This window comes from Rhineura floridana, chromosome 3 (assembly GCF_030035675.1).
Source record: "Rhineura floridana isolate rRhiFlo1 chromosome 3, rRhiFlo1.hap2, whole genome shotgun sequence".
NCBI lineage: Eukaryota > Metazoa > Chordata > Lepidosauria > Squamata > Rhineuridae > Rhineura > Rhineura floridana.
In genome coordinates, this window is record NC_084482.1 from 131,014,894 (window position 1) to 131,041,583 (window position 26,690).

The window sequence follows — 26,690 nt, forward strand, 5'->3', positions numbered from 1 at the left end:
AATGAACAAGCTGTATAATAAAATGCTACCTAGTTTACTTTAATAAGATACTGAGCCATCTCTCTGAGAGAAATGGTATACATTTTGGCAATAGGTGAGCAAACTCAAAATCTCACTCTGTTATTGGATCATTGACTGCTGATTGTTTTGAGCTGTAAAATGTACAGCCTAGTTCTTTGACTAGTTAACACCAAGTGGTTTAAATTAATGAGAATAAATCTGCAGCCCTATGCCCAATTACTTGGGAGTAAGTCCCCACTGATGAAAGCCAGACTTACTTCTAAGCAGAGCTTGGAAAAGTTACTTTTTTTGAACTACAACTCCCATCAGCCCAATCCAGTGGCCGTGCTGGCTGGGGCTGATGGGAGCTGTAATTCAAAAAAGTAACTTTTCCAAGCTCTGCTTCTAAGTAAGAATGCATAAGATCAGGCTGTAAAATTAAATGCCTGAACTTAAGTAGGCTATGGATTGGGCCATCACTTTGTTGTACAGGAAGGCAGTTTATGCATTCTTTAAGACTGCCTGGCTTTCCTAAAGATTTATCTTTATAATTTTGTAGGATTGTAATGCTGAATACAACCCCCAATACAAGAAAAGGTCTTTCATCATCAGGGAGGGGGGAAGCCACCAATTTAAAAAACCTTTCATATAAATTTATCTGGAAAGGGGAAATTTTTCAATTAGGCAGTTGCCTCAGACATTCCCTGGCTTTAATTCTTGGGTTTTCTACAGATTCACTTTCCTTATGTTTGGGCTACTTCCCCCAGTATAGTCTTTCTGTGAATCCAAGTACCTCGTCTATAAAACAGAAGCAATGGGTTATATTCAACTAAGTTCTACTCAGAGTAGACCCACTGATATTAATGAACCTGTTAGTAATCTCTGTCAACCTCAGTGGGTCTGCTCTGAGTAGGCACAGCACTGAATACCACCCAATATTATTAACTTTTTGCAAGCTTTGTGAACCAGATGTTTTCTTCCTCCTATGTGTTTTGTCTTGCAACAGTTTCCAGAGAAGTAGCTGTTTTAGTCTGTTGCAGCAAAAAACCCAAAGAGTCTTGTGGCACCTGAAATGCAAATTTATTATGTTATAAGCTTTTATGGACTCAGACCCACTTAGGCTTGCAAGGTAACTTCAGTTTGCTTGGGAGGTTTAGAAATCACAACCAATACAGAAAGAAGAAAATACAGTTATGGATTTTACATGTTTAGCTGGCCCATTCATGAGGCCTTGAGAAAGGTAACATATTAAAATTAACCTCAGCCTTTTCATTATAGAATGTAAGACCTTTTATTGAATTGCTTTCTGCTGATGAAGATTTGCAGAGTTTTTTTTATCAAAACAATTTATTACCGGTAATTTACTGCAAGCCTAATAAACAAATCAGGACTAGACCATAAATACAAATAAAAACCTGTACACTCATCTCCACATTGCTGATGTGAGGCATAGAAAAGAGAACCCTTACAGGATCTTCTTCATGCAGTGCGAGTTAAACTATGGAATTTGCTCCCCCAGGAAGCTGTAATTGGCACCAACTCAGATGGCTTTAACAGAGGATTAGACAAATTCATGGACAATAAGACTATAAATGGCTACTAACCGCCCAGAGAGCTTCAGCTATGGGGCGGTATACAAATGCAATAAACAAACAAACCATGATGGCTATGCTCTGCCTTCATAGTAGGAAGCAGCATGCTTCTGAATACAAGTCGCTGGAAACTGCAGGAGGAGGGAGTGCTCTTGTGCTCAGGTCCTGAGTCCTAAAATGCTCTTCTTATGTTCTTATTTAGCTCAGACATTTAGGGATGCAGCACTTGTAGGATGAAAGCACAATCTGGAGCTTGGGTACTATCAGACAAATATCAGCAAAGCTGGAAATACAATATTAATCAAAGCTTCTGATTCTATTCCTCCCGTCAATTGAAGGTGTGTCCAGACCAGCACTCTTGTACCACTTGCTGCAAACCACAGGAGGAGAAAGTACTCTTGTGCTTATGACCTGCTTGCTGGTTTCCCATAGGTATCTGGTTGGCCACCGTAAGAACAGAATGCTAGACTAGATGCGTCATTGGCCTGATTCAGCAGGCTCTTATGTTCTTATGTCACAGTTTATTTCACTTTTTCCTTTAGAGCAGAGTGAACCCTGATCTGCACTATTAATCAGCCAGTCCTAGCTTTATAAGGGTTTTTTGCACTTTACATTTTTAGGTGTACACTTAAAAACATAACATGTGGGGTGTGTCCAGACTGTCACTATTTTGTGGGAGGGATTCAAGTGAATACTATACATTTAGGTTTGCACAATTAAAGTGGGTTAAAGCAATCTGTTGTCCTAGAAGAATAAATGCACTTTTTAAAAGAAATGTTTTTGCGGTTAGGCAAAGGATGGAAAATGCATTGAGAAGTGTGAGATGAATTAACGATTAATGAAGACGCATAAACACCCTGCAAGCAAATCAGAATGAATGCTCATTATTGTATAACCACCCTACAAACTAATCAGAATGCATGCTCAATAGAGACCAAACACAGTCTACCCTCCACACAAGCTCTGTGCAAGCAAATCAGGATGAATGCTCAATAAACAGATTGTCTGGAGAAGCCCATTGTCCTTCTCAAACAAGAACTGCAACAGGAAACTCCTGATTCCACCTAGTGACTAACCTATACAATGACACTTCCAAAACATATGTTTCCTCCTGCATCATCATCATCATCATTATTGTTTCCATTTATATACCTCCCTTCCACCCAAAAGACCTCAAGGCAGGCATGGATATTGTTTTTATTATTTATTTTTTTACTTATAAAACACTGGATTTCCACAATTACATCCATCCATGCATACAATAACAAATTTACTGCAGCTTGCTGGACAATTGTGTGTTTCAGACAAGGAAGATTGAGGCTGGAGCATGAAGTAGTTCTGGGATTATGAAGTAGGAAGATTTATTTTCTGCTAAGAGATTAACATACATAATTCAGAAGTTGCATGGGTACAATAATGTACATTCACTGTCATTTAATTTTTAAAAAAGGCTCTGATGATAAAAGATGAGGCGAATTGCCAGGAAAAAGGAAAATGTTGCCTCTTTAATTAACATTTTAGGGGAAAGGACTTTGGAAGTGGCATTACAAACACTGGGAGATCATGGGATGGGATGTAGACTGTACCAGGTCATCACACAATTTTCAGTAGCAGATAGTATGAAAAACTGTCAGTTTGGTTGCATCCAAAGTGCATTTAATGAGAGGCTCTCAAGGTTTCATTTCACAAGAGTTGACATCTGCTTTTCTGCCATGAATGTGTCATTTTGCTCAGTGGTTGCATAGTAAACCCTATACAGATGTCACCTTTTACCCTTTGCTTTTGATGGAGCAGAAATGAGCACAGCAGCTGTCAAAGGCCTTTTCCCCTTTCTTTATGTAGCAGCCTAATTCAGACTGCCAAATGGATTCAGGGGTAGGAGGATAGCAAACTGCAGCCAAAGAAAAGGAGCTCTGTTTCTCAAATACAGAAAAGGGGGGAAGCATTCCAAACTCACTTACCCATTATTAAAACCATTGAACAGAAACTTCCTCTAAAGCCAGTGGTACAAGCCAGGGAGATCAACAGACACGACACTCACTTTCATCCCATTGGCAATAATCAGCTAATGCTCAAAGCCCAGGGAGCAGCCAGTAATGACTTACTGGTTCAGTGAAGACATCAGGGCTCTTATGTGCCTGGAGAGCTATCCAAATCAAAGAATTGTTCCAGTCTTAATAAGCACTAGAAAGAGGAAAAACCTATATCCACTTCTCACAGATGTTCAGTTCCAAAGTTGTATTTTCACCTACTGCTTGTCTCCACATTTGGGCACTGTTAAATAGTCCAATCATGCCAGTTATATTCAAGAGTAGGCATGTGAGGATGCCTGCTACTACATGCACCAGAAACATCAGCACTACAACTTTAGACAGGCGTCTTCATAAAATCTCAACCAAATTATCCATAACGCTTCAGCAAGGAAGTCCGAATCCTGGGGATACCAAAACAACTGGATTGTGTTTGATGGAATCAACATGCTTTTAAAAAAACTGTAGTTAAGGGCCAAACTAGACCATGCATCTTTTTGCTTGTCCATTCCATTCCCATTTAGCAGAAAGGCTGGTCTTAGTTTAACAGAAAAAAGTATGCAGATGAGAGATGCTGATGAGCTTCCCTTTCTCCTGTCTTTTGGTCCAAGTGTTTTCCCTTCAGTGGTCTCCCTTCAGTCTTTTGGTCCAAGTGTTTTCTCAGTTCCCAACTCATTTCCATTATGGGAGCTAGGAAAGATGAAAAGTGCCTGGACTTATTGATTGCAGGGCAATAAGGCAGAGGTAGGAGAAGGTTCAGCACCTCTCTCCCATGTGATCTTTCTACTCAAGGGTCACAGCACAGTGGCAGAGCAACTGCTTTGCATGCAGAAGGCTCCGCATCTGCAGGTAGGACTGGGAAACACTCGCTGCCTGAAACCCTGGAGAACAACTGCCAGTCAGTGTAGACAATATTAAGCTAGGTAGACCAATAGACTGACTCAGTATAAAGCAGCTTCCTACATACCTAAGCAAAACACACTCACCACTCCACTTTTATATATCACCAGGGCAGACACACAAATGATGGGCCCATCCTGTCCAGTTTAGTCTTCTGCAGAATCCATGGCTAATACCAGATTTGTTCTGAAGTTGGCTATATGGGTAGAACCACTTGAGGTTTGGTAGGAGTTTCTTCTTGCTGCAGTTTTTTAAACATCCTATTTCCATTCTGTAATAAAGACTGAGACTGTAATCTTAGGAAAGGATGTAATATTTAACCCAGAAATGTAAAAATTTAAATGTACTGCCTCCAAGTCAATTCTGACTTATGGCGACCCTATGAAGAAGGTTTTCATGGTAAGCGGTATTTGGAGGTGGTTTACCATTGCCTTCCTCTGAGGCTGAGAGGCAATGACTGGCCCACGGTCACCCAGTGTGCTTCATGGCTGTGTGGGGATTTCATAGTCCAACACTCAAACCACTACACCACACTGGCTCTCACCCAGAAATGTAGCACTACTTAATGACCTAACTGTGGCTGCAAAAGTGGATTGCTCTGTAGCACTGGAGTACTGCTCAGCAGACAAAGGTGAAGAAGACACCTGGTGGGCAGCCCAGGAAAAGAGGCAAAACTCAAGTGCTTGAAGTGATTTTTTTTCCTGGCCCAATGCACTTCAGAACAAATCTTTCCTCCATAGCATAATTTAGTAGTGATTCTCACCAAATGCATGTGTGGAATGTATGACTCACATTGCAAGCACCTGTAGTGTTTTCCTCTTTTTCTTTCTTTTACTTGCCATTGGTGCTATCCTAGTTTTGTGGTTGGTTCTGGTGGATAGACGAGATGCAGCATTAGGACTGAAGAAGGTGTCTCTTCAGAACACCTGCCTCTCCCAGAGCTTTTGATCCATTTCCAGCTTTGGAGGTGGCAACATTGTGATTATTTGCTGAGTGGTAGCCAAAAGATGCTCTTGTGGAGAAATCACTGACACAGTGAGGATGCCAGGGAGCAAAGGCAAAATAGCCATGGGAAAAACTTTGTGAATATAAGATTGGAAAGATATTCTAAAGCTGCTGTTTTCCCCATTTCCTAAACATAGATAGACATTGCCTGATTATTCCAGCAGTCAGGGACCGATATATCCTAGAGCCTGATCTTCTATACTATAGCCCCAGACACAGTGGCAGCTGGTGCCCACCAGACCTGGTAGAACTCCTATGGGAATGTGGCCAACAAAATCATTGGCGAGTTGCCAAGTTTTGGATTTCTCTCTTGCAAATATACTGTGGATACTTAAGCATTCCAGTTTTGCATATAGCACCTAACTAAACTGTAAATTTTCTTGCTTCGGTCCAGAAAGGATTCTAGCTGCTGTCACAGCAGAATCATGGATAACAGTTATTCCAGAAAAATCTCCAGTCTCTTTTTTAAAAAATAAAACCCATCCTGTAAACTGTAAGTTCTTATCACCCAGAGAAAAAAATTGGCAGGAGGCGAAAAACAAGAAGCCAAAATGTTAGAAAAAGGTATCTTTCACACCATATGATCAGTTCTGAATACTGTAACAGAATGTTCCACAAGTTCCTCCAGTATTCCACTGGTTTGGGGACTCAGCCATTCACACAAAGTATATTTTAGTCTCTTGGTTTTTATACAAGCAGGGATTTGCTTAACTCAATATTCCTTTGCCTTTTGATCAACCACATTTATACAGGTTTCACCTCTCCACTCATGAAATTGGGTCTGGAAGTATGCAATGACCCCACATGTCCCTTGCTAATTGGATTACCAATGCCAGGATATCTGTGTTATCTACCCTCCTGCTTTCTTCTCCTCCCATCATGAAAGACATTGTCCTGGATTCAGAAAGGAAAAAAAATCTGGTCTTCTTCAAAGTACTCCTAAGCTTTTTGTTTTAATTAAAATAATTATAATAAGTTTTTGCTCTTATCCCTCTGGGGATTATCTTGCACAAACCCATATCAAATTTTCAGATACTTTAAATAGATAAAAAAGGTCCAGTCCAGCCCAGTCCATTCTTGGGGCAATTTGCCTTCGAGCATCTCCTCTCCCTCCCACCCTGACAATAGAAAGTTCCAGTTCAGCTCCAGCCCACACACAAAAAAACACAGATTCTCTCCATGCACATGCAAAAGTCCAAAATCCAATCTCTGGAAAAGACTATTGCCTGGAATCCTGGAGAGCCAATGCTAGTCCATGTTATCAGTACTTAGCTAGATGGTACCAAATGGCTTGAGTTGGTAAACGGCAAATTCCTTTGTTTCTAGAAGAGAAAAGAGACCCAAGGGCCACAGTGACTCCGAAATTTATTTCTGTATTTTATATTTACAACATTTATATACTACTTTATTGTAACCTCAAAGCAGTTTACAGAAAGAATTAAAACAATAAAATTATTGGCAAAAACAGTTACGTATTTAAAAACATTCAAAATAATAAAACCAACAATGAATTAAAAACAGATAAAAAATATAATAGCTTCTACATGCCTAGGTACGTTTGCCTAAACAAAACATGTTTTAAGCAGGTGCCAAAAAGAGTACAATGAAGGCACCTGCCTAATGTCAGCAGGCATGGAGTTCCAAAGTGCAGGTGCTGCCACACTAAAGGATCGATTTCTTATAAGAGCAGAACAATTACTATGTGGAAACAGTAACATGGAAAGCACACCTTGAACTTGGCCTGGCAGAAAATTGGCAACCAGTGCAGATTTCAGAGCAGAGGTATTATGTATTGACAGGGTTCCACTCATGTCAGCAATTGTGCCACAGCATTCTGCACTATCTGCAGCTCATGGGTCAGGTTGTGCTGCATGGGGATTTTGGTGACCTTGACTGACTGGCTGCCACGATTCTTTTAGTTTTGGTTTTTGGTTAGGAATCCTGACTGGTTGTGGGATGCTGAGTTTTCTGCCTTATAAGAATCTTGTTGTGGTTGGTATGGTATTGCGTTAGGAAATCATCATTGTCTTTTGTTTTTCTTTTTCTATTTGCATTTCATTTACCTCTGACCTTTCCATCCATAGAAGCACCGACAGTGGTTCCATGCGCTCAGCTCAACACCCTTACATCCACTGATGATGCATTTTGTTGGTTGCATGACCATTTGTTACTTGCCCGATAGTGGTAAAAGAGAATTCACATACTGCAAAGTGTGGCTGCAAATTGCTGTTGTTCCCAAGCTAATGCCTGTGAAGGTAGACCAAACCATTTGTGTTTTCTCTCTGTCAATCATTACTCACTGGAATTGGGTTGGCTGTCAAAGTGAGATTATAGCAACCCATAGAGTAGGCAGGAAAGGGTAGAGAATCTTCTTACTCGTTTCTCAAACCTCTCTCTGCAGTGAAAGGTCAAGTCTGTAAAGACATTTGGAGCAGCCTTGTAAAAAGGTAGGGGCAGGGCATTCCAGGCAGGAGGTTGCCAACCCTGCTTTGATATAGATATCTTTGCAGAGGATCCCTAGCCAAGCCTTACCGACAACACAGACCTAACTATATCTACTCAGAAGTAAGTCCTATTGAGTTCTATGGGGCTCAATCCCTTAGTTGGTGTATTTAGAATTGCAGTCTTCAGGGGTGTCCATCTTGACTCCTGAGTGCTCCCATCGAACATCTCCACAACAACAGTCTCCCTTTTTCCTACAATGGCTTTCTGGGACTTGCCTGGCCTGAAGGCATTTAAACCCTTCTTGCCAGAAGCAAGTAGGCTAGATTAAATGTTTCCTACCCAAGCTCTGTATGAGAAGGAATGATCCTGTAGCTTTAGCTGGACCTGAGAATATCCTCTTTTAGCTAAGATTTCTATTTTAATTTCCAATCACATACTTTTTTGTTTGTTTAAATGATATGCTCCAAGCAACTGTGCTTGATGCTTAAGGTTCTGCCCTGTGACATCACTAGGGCCCACCCCCGAAATCTCAGGGTTTGGGATGCTTCTGACCTGACAACTCTAATTACAACCCAATCCTATGTATGATTATTAAGAAATAAATTCCAATGAATTCAGTGGGACTCAATCTCTAATAAGCATACATAGGATTACAAGCCTTAGAATAACTTTTTCATTTGTTTCATTTGCACCAGAAGCTCCCACTTTTAAAGCAAAACATATAATTTAGGCTGCAGGCCTCAGACCATGTACTTTAGACTACTCCAGCTATTAAGGATTGGAACTGCTACAGAGTGATTGGTCTGTAGATTGTGAACTGTATTTGAGTACAGTTCCCCAGTTTGTGAAGATCTATGGCTTAAAAATCATGAACGCACAATTCACATAAATTCTGTTCTACATTGCACACACAATGGGGGACAAGCATACAAATTCTGCCCCTCCTCCCATCCTTCTTGCCCTACATGAGTTGGAGCCAAATGGAGAGATGCATCTTAAGCAAAGGAAATTTATTGTTGTTGTTGTTGACAGCCAATTATGGGGCAAAGTTTCCCTTAGGAATGGTATAACTGCTGTGGTTTATGGTTCTGGTAATTCAGTTCCTTGTCACGGACTGTCCCACAAGACCTGTGGATCTATTTGTGTAGGGATGGCCATTTTCTTCAGTCAGGGGGGTGGAGAGAGGAAAAAATGAATTTTCACCAGCAAGCAGACCAGAGGGACCAGAGACACCCATCCCTGAAGACAGCATTAGCCAGATCCAGTACTTTAACTCGGAAAAGTCCACCTATCCACCCTCAGGGTGAAGAACCCTGGAAGAACCTCCTATCAGCAAAATGGAAGATTCTTTCTAAGACCTCTAATTCAGAGGCCTCTAAGAAATCTCTCATTTCACAGTGGGAGAGGTTTCTGCTTCTTTTCTCATCCTGGAAATAAGACCTTTCCAAGACAACCACCTTCATGCTCTGCATGTGCTTATTTGCCTTATTTGTTCTTATTTATGTTTGGTCTAGCATTGCCCTGTGTGCAACCTCCACCATGCTGCCTCAACCCCAACCTTCCTACTAATAATCCGTGCATCTTTCTCATCAGGTACATCCAAGGCATCTGTGGAATGCAAACCCACACTGTGATGGACCAGTCCATGTGCTTCCCCTCCTCCACCACAGCCCCTAATCACCCTCTTGTCAGGGAAATGAGAGCCAGAAGCAAGCAAGTCATGGGCTGTTTTCACCCACTTTCATTTCTTTAATAACCCAAGCCAAACTGGTATTAAGTCCCTTCTGAAAATCCAAAAGGAAAACAGGCCGAAAATGCTAGTTAACCCAGTGATGAGGCGAGAAGGCAACAGCTGTGTAAATGCAGACACAGTCACACACTCCCCTTTCTGATCTCTCTCAGCTGTCCCAGGCGGCAACTGTCTTTTCAAAGAGTCCTCAGGGGGCTTATTTAGACTCCAGTGCTTTTATTCTTGCCTGAGAGACTGAGTGTCAGGAAAACCTGGGGCTTTGTTTGGGAAACGAGAAGTTATGGCAGGCGAGACAACAGACCAGAAGGCATCAAACCTCCTGTTTCACCTTCTGTGCAAGGAGAGCTCCCCTGCCCTGCCTGATCTTCCAGAAAAAGTACCCTGTGAGTCAGAAAATCCATGTGTGCATGGGGGGGGTGGGTACCATAGGCTTCAACTACTCTTGGACCTCCTGGGTATAAGTTTGGCCCTAGAAGCACAGAGCTTGTTTTGCTGCTTTAACACTACACACAAAAAAGGGGAAGTCCCAAATGGTGCAAACCAGTATGTATTGAAGGACTTGAATTTTGAGCCTCAGCTATTACTTAGGGGCGGGGGCTATAGGTCTATATATCCATATATCACAGACACTCACGCAGTTAGCAACAGCCATTACATTTTGTCACAACTCCAAGATACACACAAGGTATACAGGCTGTTGCCTCATTAGTTCTAAAACAAGTATCCACGACATTTTAATAAAAGTTGTGAGAAACAGTACTCAGTTCTGTTAAGTTTGAGAACTCATTTTGTCAAAATATAACCTTTAAAAAAAAGAAGTCAGCTATGCTAACGGTTAAGCTTTTAGAGTGAGGCAAATCTTGCTCTAGAATGTGTTGGAGAACAATTGTGCTTTTCAGGTATTACCCTTGAAAACGGTCTGGAAACTACAACTTATTCAAAATGCGGCGGCTCGATTACTCACAAACAGTCGTCGCCGGGACCACATCACGCCAGTGTTGTTCGATCTACACTGGCTTCCAGTTGTTTTCCGGGCCCAATTCAAGGTGTTGGTTTTAACCTTTAAATCCCTACACGGTCTCGGCCCAGTTTATCTAAAGGAGCGCCTACAACGCCACCAATCATGCCGCCTGACAAGATCGGCCACACAAGGCCTTCTCTCAGTCCTGCCAACCAAAGCAGCTAGGTTGGCGGGCACTAGAGAGAAGGCCTTTTCAGTGGCGGCCCCCACCCTCTGGAACTCCCTCCCACAAGATCTTCAGCACATCTCTTCCCTAAATATGTTCCGCAAGGCCTTAAAGACCTGGCTTTTTCAGCAGGCTTTCGGGACTTCTGGGGAGGCTTAATATTCTTCTGTTTTAAATGCCTCCTATTATGTATTGTTTGCTCTTATAATTTATATATTTCACTGTATTTTTGTATTGTATTCTCCCATATTTATTGTATGTACGTCGCCTAGAGTGGCCACTGGCCAGATAGGCAACACATAAATTAAATTTTTTATTATTCAGGCAAACTGGATGCTGTTGAAAATTTGTCCCCCTCCTCCTGCCCTAGTCTACTTCCTGTCTCCCAGCTGGGACCAAGTACATCATCATTGCATCACTGCTGTCTTACCAGGAAAGTCCATATCCAGAGGTTTGGTTTTGTTGCTGTTCTTTTCTATATAGGAGGAGTGCTTTGTTTCTGGTATAGATAGTATCATTAAAAATTCAATGGTTTTGAGCCAGTCCAAAGCATTCGGACAATCATTTCAAATATGATCATCAAAATTTTTGTTTGGCTCAAGAACACCTAATTTTTTTATTACATTGTATCTGAAACAGAACTCCCTTTGAGATAGATAAGTTTAAATCTATGGTTGTAAGTTTTCCATGAAATGCAGCAATATGTTAGGAAGCTGACTGATGGAAAACAGAGATATGGTTAGAAATCATTCTTGTTTTGTGCTCTGACTGAGAAGAGCAAGTTTATCTGCAAACTTGGTAACTTTCTGACTTTTTATAACATCCAACATTTGTGGTCTGGCTTTCTAACATCTCCAACTAAGGCTGCAACCACATTTACCTGAGAATAATGATCACTGAACTTAATCTGACTTACTTCTGAAAACACATGCATTGGATTGGGATATATTCAGAATTTTTGCAACGGTAGCATAATATTCTGGGGTTCTTATCCCATAAATATCTGAATTTATATTCTGATTTTCCAAATATAAACTTTATTATGGTTTAAGATAATTCATTTTTGCCCTGGGTTATTCTTGCATCTCATACAAACTAGTAAGCTGTATGGTACATGGATATAGATTTCAGAAGAGAATGAACAGTGAGATTGGAAAGCTCCTGGATTAAAATAAGAAATGGTGCAAAGAATCATAAAGTTGGGAGCTACATCAAAGATCATCTAGTCCAACCTGTGCCAATGCAGAAAATCTACTACTAGAGCATCCTTGATAGGTGGCCATCCAGCCTGCTAAAAAACCTCTAATGAAGAATTCATCATCTCCCAAGGCAGTTTCCTCCACTGTAAGACAGCTAACTCCTAATGTTTATCAAAATCCCTTTTCTTGTAATTGTAATTTGAACCTGTTGGTTGGGCTCCAACCCTCTGCAATAGAAAAAAATTGGTCTTTCATCTATGCAACAATCTTTCAGATACTTGAAGATAGCCATCATGTTGCCCCTTAATCTTCTCTTGTCCAGGCCAAACATACCCAGCTACATAAACCTTTCCTCATGGTGCTTAGTCTCCATCTTTATTGTTTCACCATTTATCACCCTCCTCTGGAAATAGTCTAGTTAGTCCTTATCCTTCTTAAACTGTGGTGCCCAGAACAAGAACCAGTATTAAATCTGAAGTCTGACCAAGGAAAAAGTAATGGTACCATTACCACTTCATATCTGAACACTACATCTGTTTATGCAGCCTAGAATTGCATTAATTTTCAGCAGCTGCATTGCACTGCTGACTCTTGTTTAGCTTGTGATCAATTAAAATCCCTAGATATTTTTCACATGTACTTCTTGACAGATCATCCATCCTATATTTGGATATATACTTTTTTCTTATGAAAATGCAAAACTTTGCACTCATCTCTCTTTAAATTCATTTTGTTAGTTTTGGCCTAATTCTATGTCATCCTGAATCCTGCTATGTCTTCTCAGGTATTAGCTACCCCTACCAGCTTGGTGTCATCAGGAAAGTATCCCTTCTACTCCTTCATCCAAGTCATTTATAAAGATGTTGAACAATACCCAGGCCCACACCAGAACCCTGGGGTACCCCACTTGTTCCTCTGATTTTTGTAAACTGCCTTGTGATCATTCTGGTGAAAGGTCTTAGTTAAGTGGTTTTCATCTGGGCCTGAAGATCTAGATACATTTAAAGCGGCTAAGTGTTCCCATGCTTCCTTTTTAATTATCATGGGCTGCAACTCCCCTCTTCCATCATTTAATCTGTCTTTGCAAGGTCAACCAAAGTTTCCTTTGTGGGAGAAGACTGAGGCAAAGTGGTTCTCCTACCCTCTGTTTCCTGTTAACATTTCTCCTCCACATCATTTCTTAGTTCTTCCTGTTGTTCCAAAAACAGACAAAAAATAGCAATTCTCTTTTTGATGTTAACATCCAAACTAATACTTATTCTGAGCTCTAGCCCCTCTGACACTCTCCCTACAAGCTTTTGCTACTTATTTATGCTCTTCCTTGGTGGTTTGCCCCTCTTTCAAATTCCTATATCTAAGATCATCAGCAAAAAGCTGCTTGTACAGCCTTTAGATGCCTCTCATTTATTTTGCCCATTCGAACTGTAAGCGATTACGCATTCAGTATCTCACTTTTAAGAAATTCCCACCCATCTTGAACTCCCCTCTCCTTGAGTATTTCTAACCATGGGATGCCACCATTGACTGCTTTCATAGTTGGCTTGCTATTCATTCCTGTGGATATGCCTTGTGTAATTCTACTCCTTTTTTGTTACCCAGTTATCTTTACCTGCCCAGATATAAATATGTGATAGAGTGATGGCAGCTGTTATGAATTAAGTGCCAGTTTGAAGCTTGATTAGCTTAGATCCCAACCCAATGCACTTTTAATAAGAAATATTTCCACTAATTTCAATGGGACTTACACCAAAATAAGTATGTGGAGTATTGCAGCCTCAGTTTCTCTTATATGATAAGTGAAATGGGTCAGAGACAGTTCTGTGACAGAGTGTAAAGTTTATGTCACTACTGGGGTGGATGAGAAATGTCCATGGTCAAATTCGTGGAAGTAATTGAGAGTGTATTGGTAAATGAAGCTGTTCTAAATCATCACTTACCTAGTACCCCAGATTTATGCTAAGGAGTACTGTGATATTTAAGATTTTTCACTAACTCATAAAAATGCAAAGAAGTTGTCTAGACAGAGCATGGTTTTATGAAAACAATGTTATTATCAACCAGTAAACAGTGGCCGTCGGTGTGGTGTGGTGAAGCCATAGAGCCATCCTCCTGACATGTGCACTGCTACTGCTTACCTGGATGGTGCTGACATGGGGCAGTGGCAAGGTCAGGGTTGAGTGGGTGCATGTCAGAAGTGCTAGACTGGCTCTGCTGGTGCATCCATGCAGCCCTGACCTGGCTGCCACCCTGCCCCAACATAGTGCGATCCAGGTAAACTGCAGTGGTGTTAGTGTCAAGAGACACCAAACCCTATTGGTACATAGCTAGGCTTAGGATGGCTGCTTACACATCACCAAAAACGACTACACATACAAACAAATGTAAAAATAATTCCTGTGATTTGAATAGGAAATACATCTCACTGTAGTGCAGAAAACTACAACCAGATAACCTGTGTGCCTGCTCAGTCAGGTGTCAAGGTGCATACTGATGGTGGTCAGCTCCAAGGCTCTCTCTTCTAATGGTTCATTATGTTTCCACTGGACTAAGACCAGACAGCCCTTCAGTTAGGAGACTCCTTCAATTACAGAAATGCCCTTTACTTTAACAGCTCCTTAGATAGAGGGCTATCCTCTAGTTCCAGGATATATGGTCACCTTTACATAGCTGTTTGACAAATTAGACACTGTTCTGCCTCAGCTAGTCATTCTGTTTTATTTATTATTTGATTTATATCCTGCCCTTCCTCCAAGCAGGAGCCCAGGGTTAGATTGCCCCCTAGTCTCTGCATTTAGAACTGTTTTAATGGTGTTCCCGATCTCTATGTATGGATGTGAAAGTTGGACAGTGAAAAAAGCCGATAAGACAAAAATCAACTCATTTGAAATGTGGTGTTGGAAGAGAGCTCTGCACATACCATGGACTGAGAAAAAGACAAATAATTGGGTGTTCGAACAAATTAAACCAGAACTATCACTAGAAACTAAAATGATGAACCTGAGGTTATCATACTTTGGACACATCATGAGAAGACGGGATGCACTAGAAAAGACAATAATGCTGGGAAAAACAGAAGGGAGTAGAAAAAGAGGAAGGCCAAACAAGAGATGGATCGATTCCATAAAGGAAGCCACAGACCTGAACTTACAAGATGTGAACAGGGTGGTTTATAACAGATGTATTGGTCACTGATTCATGAAAAATGAAATGGACTGCCTTCAAGTCGTTTCCAACTTATGGCAACCCTATGCATAGGGTTTTAATGGTAAGCGGTATTTAGAGGTGGTTTACCATTGCCTTCCTCTGAGGCTGAGAGGCAATGACTCTAAGGGTTGCCAAAAGTTGTAATTGACTTGAAGTCATATAACAACAACAACAAAGTTCTGTCAGCAATCCTTAGCATATTATCATCATAAGTGGTTCATGAAGGCGGGGCATGGAGGCAGTTATGTCTTCCCAGCAGTGGTAGGATGGGGATGTGTTGGAGTGAGGTGAGGGGATACCACTACCGCCCCCCCACCCCCACCCCCACAAGGTACCACTTATTATTAAACACTGATTGGTTCTTCCTTTGCAGAGAATCTAATCCTGTTTTGACCAGTTCTCCCATTCAAAAGAAAAACTGCCTTCTAGCCTTGTTCTCTGCCACTCTGAGTTAGAGTCTGAAGGGCCTGCCCTGCCCTTGTCTTTTCTCCTCATCCATGCCATCTCTTTTATCTCTCTTGGAATCAACCTTCTATGCATCCTCCTCCTCTGCAGCTAAGTGTTTGATCATGTACATTTACAAGTTGTTTGTCGTTTTGGTTGGGTTCAAATTATGAATAAAGCTGAAGATTCATTACATGAAAATGTAGATTGGATTTGGATGTGAATTTTTCTGACTGGATTAGACATGAGGCCAGAACAACTTCAATTCTAAGAAGGACCTGGGTTGCAATTACTCCAATTATTCTGCTGTATATGAAGAAGTATCTAGTAGAAAAACATGGTGTGGACTTCTAAACATTACATGGTCCTCTAGTTAATTGTATTTAGTTAGAGCTGGTGAAGTGTAGTGATTAGAATGTCAGACTAGAATATGTAAGGCCAGGGTTTAAATCCCTCCTTGGCCACGAAGCTCACTGGGTGGCCTTTGTCCAGTCACTGTCTCTCAGTCCAACCTACCTCACAGGGTTGTTGTGAGGATTAAATCATGTTTGTACACCACCTTGAGCTCTTTGGAAGAAAGGTGGGATATATATGTAATAATAAATGAATAAATGCCTCTATGAACAATGTTTTCCCTAGATAATATGGGCACATATGCACAACCTATGGTCTGGGGGCCACATATAGCCCCTGACCTCAGTTTATGCTGCTCCTGATGCCTCCTGAAGTTGCTCCATTTTTCCATCCCATCAAAGTTCCAGATTGTTTTCTCCTGAATTTGTTTGGCTTTTAAAAGTAGTTTCCACTCTTTTGTTACACCTCCAGAACAATTGCAAGGGGCAATATTCTATTTGATTAAAAAAAATAATGTTTTAAAAACCTTTTTTCTGGTAGTACTGCTTAAAGTTGGATGCATTCTTTGAATCGTGCATCCTGAGCAGAGCTCTTGTTGGCCTGCTGCCTGTCTGTATGGCAGAGCAGGGCCAGAGCGGTGGCAGAGCAGGGTGAGTGGTCTGCAGGACCCAAAGTCCATACAGGCACCTACTGTGCCACGTCATACTCATACAGGGAAATTCTCCTGAGTGTTTTATTTATTTAATTTATATTCTGCCCCTCCTCTCAGAAGGAGTCCAGAGTAGCAAAGCAACAACAAAAACTCTAAAAACATCTGTAAAAATCTTAAACACAAACATCTTTTAAAAAATATTTTAAAAATTATTTAAAAACATCTTTAAAAAATCTTAAAAGCAATTCCAACATAGATGCAGATTGGTATAAGGCTTCTACTTAAAAGGCTGGTTGAAAGAGGAAGATCTTCATTGGGTGCCAAAAAGACAATAGCGACAAGAGCTATATTTCATATTTAAGGGGAGGGAATTGTGAAGGAATGGTGCCACAATACTAAAGGTCTACTTCCTATGTTGTGTACGGAACACACCTTGTGATAAGATGGTATCTGCAGGAGGCCCTCACCTGCAGAGCGCAGTGATTGCCTGCGTATATAAGGAGAGAACTCCACGGAAGCCTCTGATAAGGAACTGGATACATTGCTTGTTAACACATCTATTAAAAGCAATCCAGAATTCCATTATAACACTTAGGGCATGCACAGATTAACCTCAACAATATTATTTTTTAAAAAAGATTATTCATTACTTGATATAAAGCTTTGCCACTAGTGAAGTATAAAAGTAGGATATGCTACATACATGCTAAGGCCAAAGAAGAAATTTCTACAAAATTTCTAATAAAAACATAAGACAGTCAATTCAAACTAATTTGAATACATTTCTACCAATTTCAGGGTATTTTTTCTACTTTTATAGAGTCCCCATAAATTCACAAATAAGTTTATTATTTATTAATAAGCTGTTTTCAATACTTTTTTTTTAATCTACAAGCCAACTGGCAGTGGGCACGGCTATTTCCAGAAAGCGAGTGTGGCATAGTGGTTAGAATGTTGGACTACAATCTGGGAGATCAGGGTTCGAATCCCCACACAGCCATGAGGCTCACTGGGTGACCTTGGGCCAGTCACTGCCTCTCAGCATCAGAGGAAGGCAATGGTAAACCACCTCTGAATGCTACTTACCATGAAAACCCTATTCATAGGGTCGCCATAAGTCGGAAACGACTTGAAGGCAGTCCATTTCCATTTCACGGCTATTGTCCAAAATGGTGCAATAAATAACTGCAACACTATATGCCTGTTTTGTCCTAGCCAAATATTAATTTGAATACATATTTTCTCCTCACATTAACATTCATCCTGCAGAGGGGTTTCTGCTCTCGATTTGTATCAAGTGTTTACAGTAACTACTGTGCAGTGAGGACCGTACAAATAAATCAGTATTGAGATATATACTGGCAGGAAAATAAGGGTAGAAATAGCACAGATTATGAGGTGAAAAGGGTACATTTCAAGGCAGAATTTATTCTGTCTAAAGCATATCTAGTCTGTTGTCTACAACTTTTATGAACACAAAATTATGTCACAATTTAAATAATAAAATATAAAGCTTTATTTCAATTTGCTTCACATTACTTAATCCCTGGGAACAACAAATCGGTTTCTATATCATTTTATCACACACTGACACACCATCACCTTGGCCTTTCACATGATCCACCACAGCAACAGGTCGTGAGGAGAAAATTCCTCCCTTCATTTCTCCAGAGCAGTTGATTACTCTAACCATGCATGTGATTGAAACACAACCTCATTATGCGTTTAATCCCATTTATGCCCTGATCCTTTGTTGGTGACCACAGGGACTGGTTCAGACCTGGCTTAGTTTGGAAGTTTCAGCAGTGAAGTCAATTATGTAACAGCAGTGACAGTCCATTTGGAATTTGGACCTATTGCTCCTATAATCCTAGTAGTTATTTTTGCCCTGCCAGGGAATCCTGTTGTGACAAAGGCTACTCTGCAGAATACTGCAGGCATTTTACTGCCATTTTCAAAATTCTGCCATAAAGTAGTAGGGCTGAATTTTTGAAGTGGAAAGTGTGGTTCATCAACAGGAAGAAACCAAGGAGTTCTGCTTTATGTCTCTAAGGAGGCTGGTTGGATAAAATTTCAAAAATAATGGACATGAGAGAAATCTATGGCAGCTGGGGAATTGTAAAAAAATGAACAGTCCTTTAAAAGAGGAGGGATTCATGGCAACCCCAAGACCTTCACCTTATGAAACTCAAAGTCCATGCCTCTGTAAATATCACCGTTACCAAATGCTGAACTGAAATCATCTGACCCTGTGCAAAGTCCAAAGCCTATGCTACAATCGTAACCATACTTACTGACTGGATCTGATAGAGCCCAGTGGCATTTACTTTTGAATAAACATGATTTGAAACACTTCAATAAACACTTTTGAAAGCATTTTCCCAACTCTTGAAAATTGGGGCAAAGTAAGCCCAGCTAGATGGGAAATCCCTGCTCTGGCTGGGTTCTCAGAGGACAGGGAGAGCAAAGATGCTGCAGATAGGGTGAGCAACTGGCAGCTTGAAAAGAGAGCAGATGGCATGAGTGACAATATCTGCCAATGGAAGGGATCATCAGCCCATGTCTCCTATTAGTGCCTGATCCATTGACAGCACTTTGGCTCTCAGGGCTCAGCACAGCTCTCCATCAAAGCACACAGCTTACTGACAGAGGCTAGGAAGCATGAGGAAAGGGCTATATTTTATCCGGTTGAAGGAACAAACAGACCATACTGTGTGTTATTCCCCAAAGCCCCCATGGAGCATGCTGAACTATTGGGCCAGAAGGCTCAAGGAATGGCTCTTGTTTACCATCATACCAAGACTACACTAAACTCTTCTAGTCAGTGTTTTGCTGCTTCACATGTTACTGAGTGTTTACATGCACAGGAGATGCTTCCAAACTGTTGCTATTTGGGGGTGGGATCAGTCGCACACAGGCAAATTCAAGTTGCACCATTAAAATAGATGTGGTGCTCTTGTGCAACAGGCCTGCTTCCCCCCCCCCTAAAAAAATCAGTCTTTTTTTTTTATAAGGAAAGGATGGGAACACACACTGGGAAATGTGGGATAATAGTTGCTTGCCATGATGTATGACCTCCATGCAAACAAACAGAATGAATTCTCAGTAAATAGCTGGCATTGTCTAACCTCCCCACAAACTTTATGCAAACAAATCAGTACAGATATTTATTTATTTATTCTATTATTTATTATTTAATTTGTATCCCGCCCTTCCTCCCAGCAGGAGCCCAGGGTGGCAAAAAAAGGCGCTAAAAACACTTTAAAACATCATAAAAACAGACCTTAAAATACATTAAAACAAGTTGTTATTCAATAAACAAGTTGTCTGAAAGTGACTAAGGAAGCTGGACCTCCTAGAGTGTGTAGTTGCAAATACAGGAACAGTGTGGTTTAGTGGTTAGAGTGTCAGACTGGGACCTGGGAGACCAGGGTTCAAATCCCTGCTCAGCCATGAAGCTCACTGGGTGATCTTGGGCAAGTCACTGTCTCTGAGCCTAACCTACCTTATAGGGTTGTTGTAAGGATAAAATTGGGAAGGGGAAAACCATGTTTCTATCCCATGTTCAGCTTCTTGGAGGAAAAGTGGAATATAAATATAATAATAAATATACATATAAACAGAAGTCATATAAGACCAATGTAATCATATACATCCAAAATAAATGCAATGTACATGTACATTTATTCCAGGAAAATGGAGCAGACATTCCGATGAGCTGATGTGGGAAAGAAGTGGAGGCAGGAATTCTTACAGGCAGCTGAACAACTTCTCTCTGTGAAAACTCCCCCCCCTTTATTCAATTTCCCCCCATTTAGGGGACTATATAATGTATATAAGGCTCACTAAAAATGTTCTGTCTACTTGGAAAGAGCCAACACCCAGCTTTTTAAGTTGCTTTGCCGTCTTTAGTTTGTTTCTGAAATATCCTCGGTAAATGTGGGCTGTGTTGTGCATCTACTGAGAAGATGTGGCTAATTTATTTGTCAGGCAGTAGAGTGTGTGTGTGTGTGTGTGTGCATGCGTGCACACGTGTGCGTGTTTTAAAACCACCCACAGCTATAGTGGCAAGAATGTCCTCAAAGGAGGGATAGAAGCCAGCCAAGTATCACTGAATAATAGGGTAATTACTGTTCATATAGCAGCAGCATGGTATGACATAGGATCATTTGTATTAAATGTTTCACAGGAAGCATCAATAAACATTGAAGCATTAAAGGAATATTGGGTAGGAATTCCTAAATGTTGGAGGGAGCATTTCCCTATGCAATTCTTCAGCACCATGTAAGAGCTTCTTCTGAGGCCCAACATGAGCAATCTCAACTTTTACAGCCATAGACATTGAGGCCTACAGGCCTCTGTCCCACATCCCATAGAAATTCTAGGCCCCTTCCCTTCCCTTCCCTTTATTTTATTTTATTATTTTATTTATTTATTTATTCCATTTCAATGAAAACAAACATATCTAGTCCTTTTTTATTTATGGAGCTAAAGGAAAAACATACAGCACTCTACCCAATTGCTCTGTTCAAACCAAATCTATTCCATTTTGCAGTGTTCCGACCAATGGATGTAAGGAAACTGGGATTACTGACAATGAAGGGAAGTGACAGTCCTTATATTTAATTTTAATTTATTTTAATTTAGCTCCATTGCATGATTTACATGAAGGAGAAGGGGCCAAGATTTTTGTGCTTTCCTCCCTTGTTAAGTATAGCAGTCGTCCACACACACACACACACCCAAAATCCGCTTCGCCATGACTGCATTTTTTATTACATTTCTTTTATTGGTTTGTAGACTTAGGTCCCAAGCCATTTAAGGCTTTGTCAAAGTTCTGACCCTTTGAATTGGGTGTGGCAGCTCATAGGCATCCAGTGCATGCTTTGAAGATCAGAGTTATATGAACCCCACTTACTGCCCTAAACAGCAGTCGGGCAGCAGCACTCTGAACCAGATGCAGCTTTTGGATCATCTTCAAGGGTAGCCCCATGAAGTGCACACTGCAGTAATCTATACAGGATTACTCTATCATAATATCTCATTCCAGCACATGAACTCTAGCATATCACCCTTCCTGAAATACAATAAAACAGCAAAACATCATTTTAAAAAACCCTTTGAGTCAATTCTATGTAGAGTGACTACTGCTAAGGCCTATTAAGGCCTGGGCTTAAATTGCTGATTCCAACAATATCCATAATCCTTCAAGTAAGAGAAGTGTCTCAGGAAAACAGCTGTCTTCATAAGTGTTATAAATGTTGACTTTCATAACTAATGCTAAAAGTCAAAATAATACCAACTCTATGTGTACTGATGCTCACTTTTAGTGATAAAATAAATGGATGTTGGAGGAAGAAATGACACTCCCTTTAGAATCTGATATCTGAAGCAAGTAGTTCATTCACATGGTTCTGTGATAAAAAGGGGCCTGTAGCATTGCTAGACCTGGGCCCCATCTCCACTGTACATTTAACACAATATAATGCCACTTTAAACAGTCATGGCTTCCCCCAAAGAATCCTGGGAACTGTACCTTGTTAAGAGTGCTGACAGTTGTTAGAAGATCCCTATCCCCTTTACAGAGCTACAGTTCCCAGAGTTCACTGAGAAGACAGATTGATTGTTAAACCACTCTGGAAATTGTAGCTCTGTGAGGGGGATAGGGGTCTCTTTAACAACTCTTAGCACTCTTAACAAACTACAGTTCCCAGGATTCTTTGGGAGAAGCCACGACTGTTTAAGTGGTAGGATACCGCTTTAAACGTATGTTGCAGATGGGATCCTGGTCTTGGTATTCTGCAACTTGATTTTTTATTTCATTCTGTTCCCCTGAGAAAATTCTTCCCAGTTTCATGATATCATTGATGTCATCTTTGTTTGGCTCGTCCTACTACTGCTATTGAGTCCATCTATATTCAAGGTGCCACTAAGTATTTAAATAACTTTAAGAACCCTCTCCTCCACTGTATAGATAGAGAAACTGACAGAGATGAAACCATTGGGTGGTAGCAGAACCAAGATTAACATTTAGCAGCATCTCAACCCCAGCCAGTACTTTGATACTTTTAAAGAATGGATTCGGCTTACAGCAGAATCCTCTACATGTCTACTCAGAGAAAAGTCCCACTGATTTAAATGAAGCTTACTTCCAGGTATGAAGATAAAGGATTATAGCCTTACAAAAGCATCCAGCTTGAGTGGCCATAAAGGGGGAATCAAACGTGAATCCAGTTACCCGCTGGAAGAAATTAAAAATAGAACTCTTTAGGACTGCAGTAGCTTACCACTCTGAAAATAGCTATCAGCAGCACGTCTTTTTATCACATGGTGGTGGCAGCTATAGATTTTTGGATGAAGTTCTATTTCCACAACCATGAGATAAAGACAATAAATCCCAAGGCACTTATGCTGTCTCCCCAGTAATACATGAATACAGATTTTTTTTAGGTGATCACTGATTGTATCTTAGCTTTGTACAAAGTCACTCTAAGACCCCTTCTTCCATTTCTTACAAATGCAACTGGAGTGCACAAAGAATAACACAGTTTTAATAAGCCTCTTATGGAAACTTGCTTGCGTGGGTAGCTTTCTCATTAACCCTCCCTCAACTCTCCCCCAGCTTTCACATGAGAGGGATCTCTTACTGGAGCATAAGAACAATTCCTGGTGTGTTCCCTGAATGGTGAAAAGGAGGAGAGTAGAAATGACCTCATAGCTGCTCTGAATATTGATGTGTAGTTCCCAAATTGAATGGACAGGGAAGGGTGGAGGATGGGTGGAGGATGTGTGGACTTAAAAGGACAAAGGGGCAAATGTTTGAGGACAAAAGGGAATTTGGATAATTCAGCCAAAGCTGTAAAAGCACCATAGCAGGATGATGATTCTGTTGAAACAGTGCTGTTACTGTAGAGAACGCCCTGCAGGCTTCCCTAAGAGAAGCCCTTATGGAAGAGGCTGCTGGTCACATGATGCAACAGACTGTTTTTAAAGTTTTTGCCTTAATTAGAAGGCAGGATGAAGGAAGATGCTCCATTCCGAGACAGGAATCCTCATTAAAAATAACATTTCAGCAGTTGATCAATTGCTGCAGAAGATCTGCTGAACAATTTTGCTTTCAAATTAAGGATGTCTCTTTGGAGAAAATCATTCTGTCTGGGAATAAATTGTAGCAAAGGCACTTTCCAACATTGCAGTGTTGGTAGAATCACCATCATATGCTTTTAACTGCTGCCTCATAAGTGTCCATTCCAACAAGAAGAAAAAGTTATAGGATTGTGGTAAATCTATCCCTCTTGACTACTGAGGTATAATATTTTGCCTCAATCACCTCCTGTGGCTCTGTTTTTATAAGATCCTTCAGCTGGATAAAGAAAAAACAGCAGGCCAACTTGGCCACAACTCTGAAGCTCATTCAGTATGTTGGCTTCTCTTGCTCCTTAAAAAACAACCAGGTTAGGAAGACTTATACATTGATTTAAAACATCTTTGAATCAAGTAAGCTTCAAAGTGAGCCCTGTATGCCTATTGACTTCAACAGAACTTGTTTTCTAAGTAAATATGCTTAGGACCTTAGAGTTCTTCTGCAGCAACCACCTAATTCCCCCACAAGCCTGTGGAGCAATTACTGCACAACAAAATCTGCCCCATTGTAGTCTGTGCAAACTATTCTACAAGGTAACAGAAAGTGTTATGTGAAGAATTTTAGGATCCCCTGTGGCGGCTCCATCACAATGCAAGGATGGTTGAGACAATGTTTCTTGCCCTTGACTGTGCCAGAGCAATCTTCAACATTATTTTTTTGCATATTGTACATGATGCTCTGGTCTCTATCAATATAAAGTGGCCAGAAATGACTGGGAGGGAAATGGCATTTGGCAGCAGTTGGGAACAAAAGGATGTGCGTTGCAAAGAATGAATGCAATCTGCTGCCAAAGTGGGTGGGGGCAGGTGCTGGAAGTGGAGGCTGTGTCCCAAATGGAATGAGCTGGACAGAGATTCATCACCCAGCCTGTCCCCAAGGACTACAATAGCAATCTGAGCTCAGAAGCAGGCCATGCCAGTTTGGAGACTGAGTGGGAAGATGAATTGGGCACAATAGGAATAGTGGGTGGCAGGCAAGCAGAGCCACTGAGACAAGACACAGAACTGTGGGGAACCAGAGCTGGAGAACCAGAACGAAGTTGGCTGAGAGTGCCCTCTTAGCTGTGTGCCACCATGATATGGTGTGTGTGTGTGGGCGTTTAGTAAGATCAGAAGAATGCAGCTGAATGCAGCGTACTGAAGGTTTGGACCCTATAAACATCTGAGTTTTCAGAGGAATCTAGAAGTGAAACAAATGGAAAGGGGCAGGTGCTGAATCAGAAGAGAGCTGAGAATAGAGTGGCATGAGGAGGATCTGGGGTGGAGGGGCTGCCCAGTGAGCGCGCTGAGGAGGATTCGTAGAGTCCGGAGCTGAGAACAGGTTTAGATACCGAAAAAAGTTTGCCTGATCTGCTCTGGTCTTCAGCGAGGGCTCACAGCCTCTTCTTTTCTCGGGCACTATGTATATCCTCCACTCCCACATACACCCAACTACCTACTCCCCTCAATAACTTATCCTCGACAGCGAAAGACTTCAGTAAGATCGCTCTCAGCAGCAGAAGGCAAGAGCCAAAGTTCAGGGAAAGCACTGGATGCTGCTGTGCACCACATCATGCCTGCCGGATTTACAATTCTTTGGGTTTCCAGGACGAAATAAAACTTCCCAGGGCCGGAAAAGGCATTGGCTCTTTAGGGACATTGGGCTTGGAAACTGCAAGGACAAAGCGGCGAGAGTGCGGGGGTGCCAAGGCACCGGGGGTGGGACGCGCGGGGTGAGCCATCTTCTCCGGGAAGTCGAAGGCATCGCCACCCCTTTCCTTAGGCGCGCCTGGTCCATGCTCAGCCGCAGCAGCAGCATCCTTTCCTCGCCGGTCCTTAGGAAAGGGTTCCAACTGTTTCCCTGATCCGGAAACCCAGAGTCCAGGTAGACGAGATACAAAACTTCTCCCCCGCTCTCTTCCCCGAAATTCCCGCCGGCGGAGCTTCGCGCCCTCCTTTCTCCCACTCGCGAGCCTGGCACCCACCGAGTACATCTTGCCGCAAAAGTCGCTTTCAGCTGCTGGTGTTGGGAGTAGTGTGTGTGTGAGGAGCCGTGTGTGTTGTCCCTGACCCACTCTCTGTGGTTGGGTCCTTCAGTTCCCCCCTCCCCCAAATCCCCCAAAGTTGGTGACTGGGACAGACACCACACACGCGCGCGCGCCTCTTTCTCTCTTTCTTACCTTTGAGGTATGTCCAGGGGGGTCCTTGTTGTGCCTTCTCCTAGTCCCACATTGTCACCCGGAGAGGCGTCTGTGACAACTGGGAGTGACATCAGCCCGAAACAATGAAATCAAATGCTTGACAGGCGAGGGAGGTGCAGGCCGAAGCCTCGGGACTAATTTGCCTCCCCTAGCAATCCCGCCCAGCCTCCCTCCGCCCCTCCCTTGCTCGCCGGCTCTCTCCAGGATCCAATTACAGCGGATAAAGGAGACACTAAAGGAACAATGCACACTGGGTAAGACCATCTGCCAAGGACAGGGACATTCCACCCCACCCCTTGTAACACAGATCGCTCGTCCTCTTTTGTATTTTGCATTCTTCTCCCGCGGGCACGGCCAGCCTGGTGTTCAGCCACCAAGGGCAGGGGAGAACAGGAGGATGGCCTTCGGCCTGGCTGTAGTTCTTGCGCTTCCTCGTTTCCTCTTCCTATCTCTGCCTCTGTGGATTTGTTTAGTCAAAATCCAGGTGGCTTTTGGCTGTTTGTTGTCTATCAAGAAGTCTGCCTGATTTGCTTTAATTATGCAGTTAGCAGGTGCTTAGGCTGGTTCAGATACCATACTGTTGCCTTGTTATGCTCAGAGGTCAT

General features: G+C 41.7%; 1 protein-coding gene across 1 annotated transcript in view; it reads right to left on the reverse strand.

Moving 5' to 3' along the window:
* The window catches only part of PCBP4 (poly(rC) binding protein 4), a 59,283-nt gene extending 32,879 nt beyond the window's left edge, over nucleotides 1-26,404 (reverse strand). The window contains exon 1 of the mRNA XM_061617921.1: nucleotides 26,065-26,404. The gene's annotated coding sequence lies outside the window, so the exon portion shown is untranslated. The remainder of the gene's footprint in view (nucleotides 1-26,064) is intronic.
* Nucleotides 26,405-26,690: the final 286 nt, after the last annotated feature.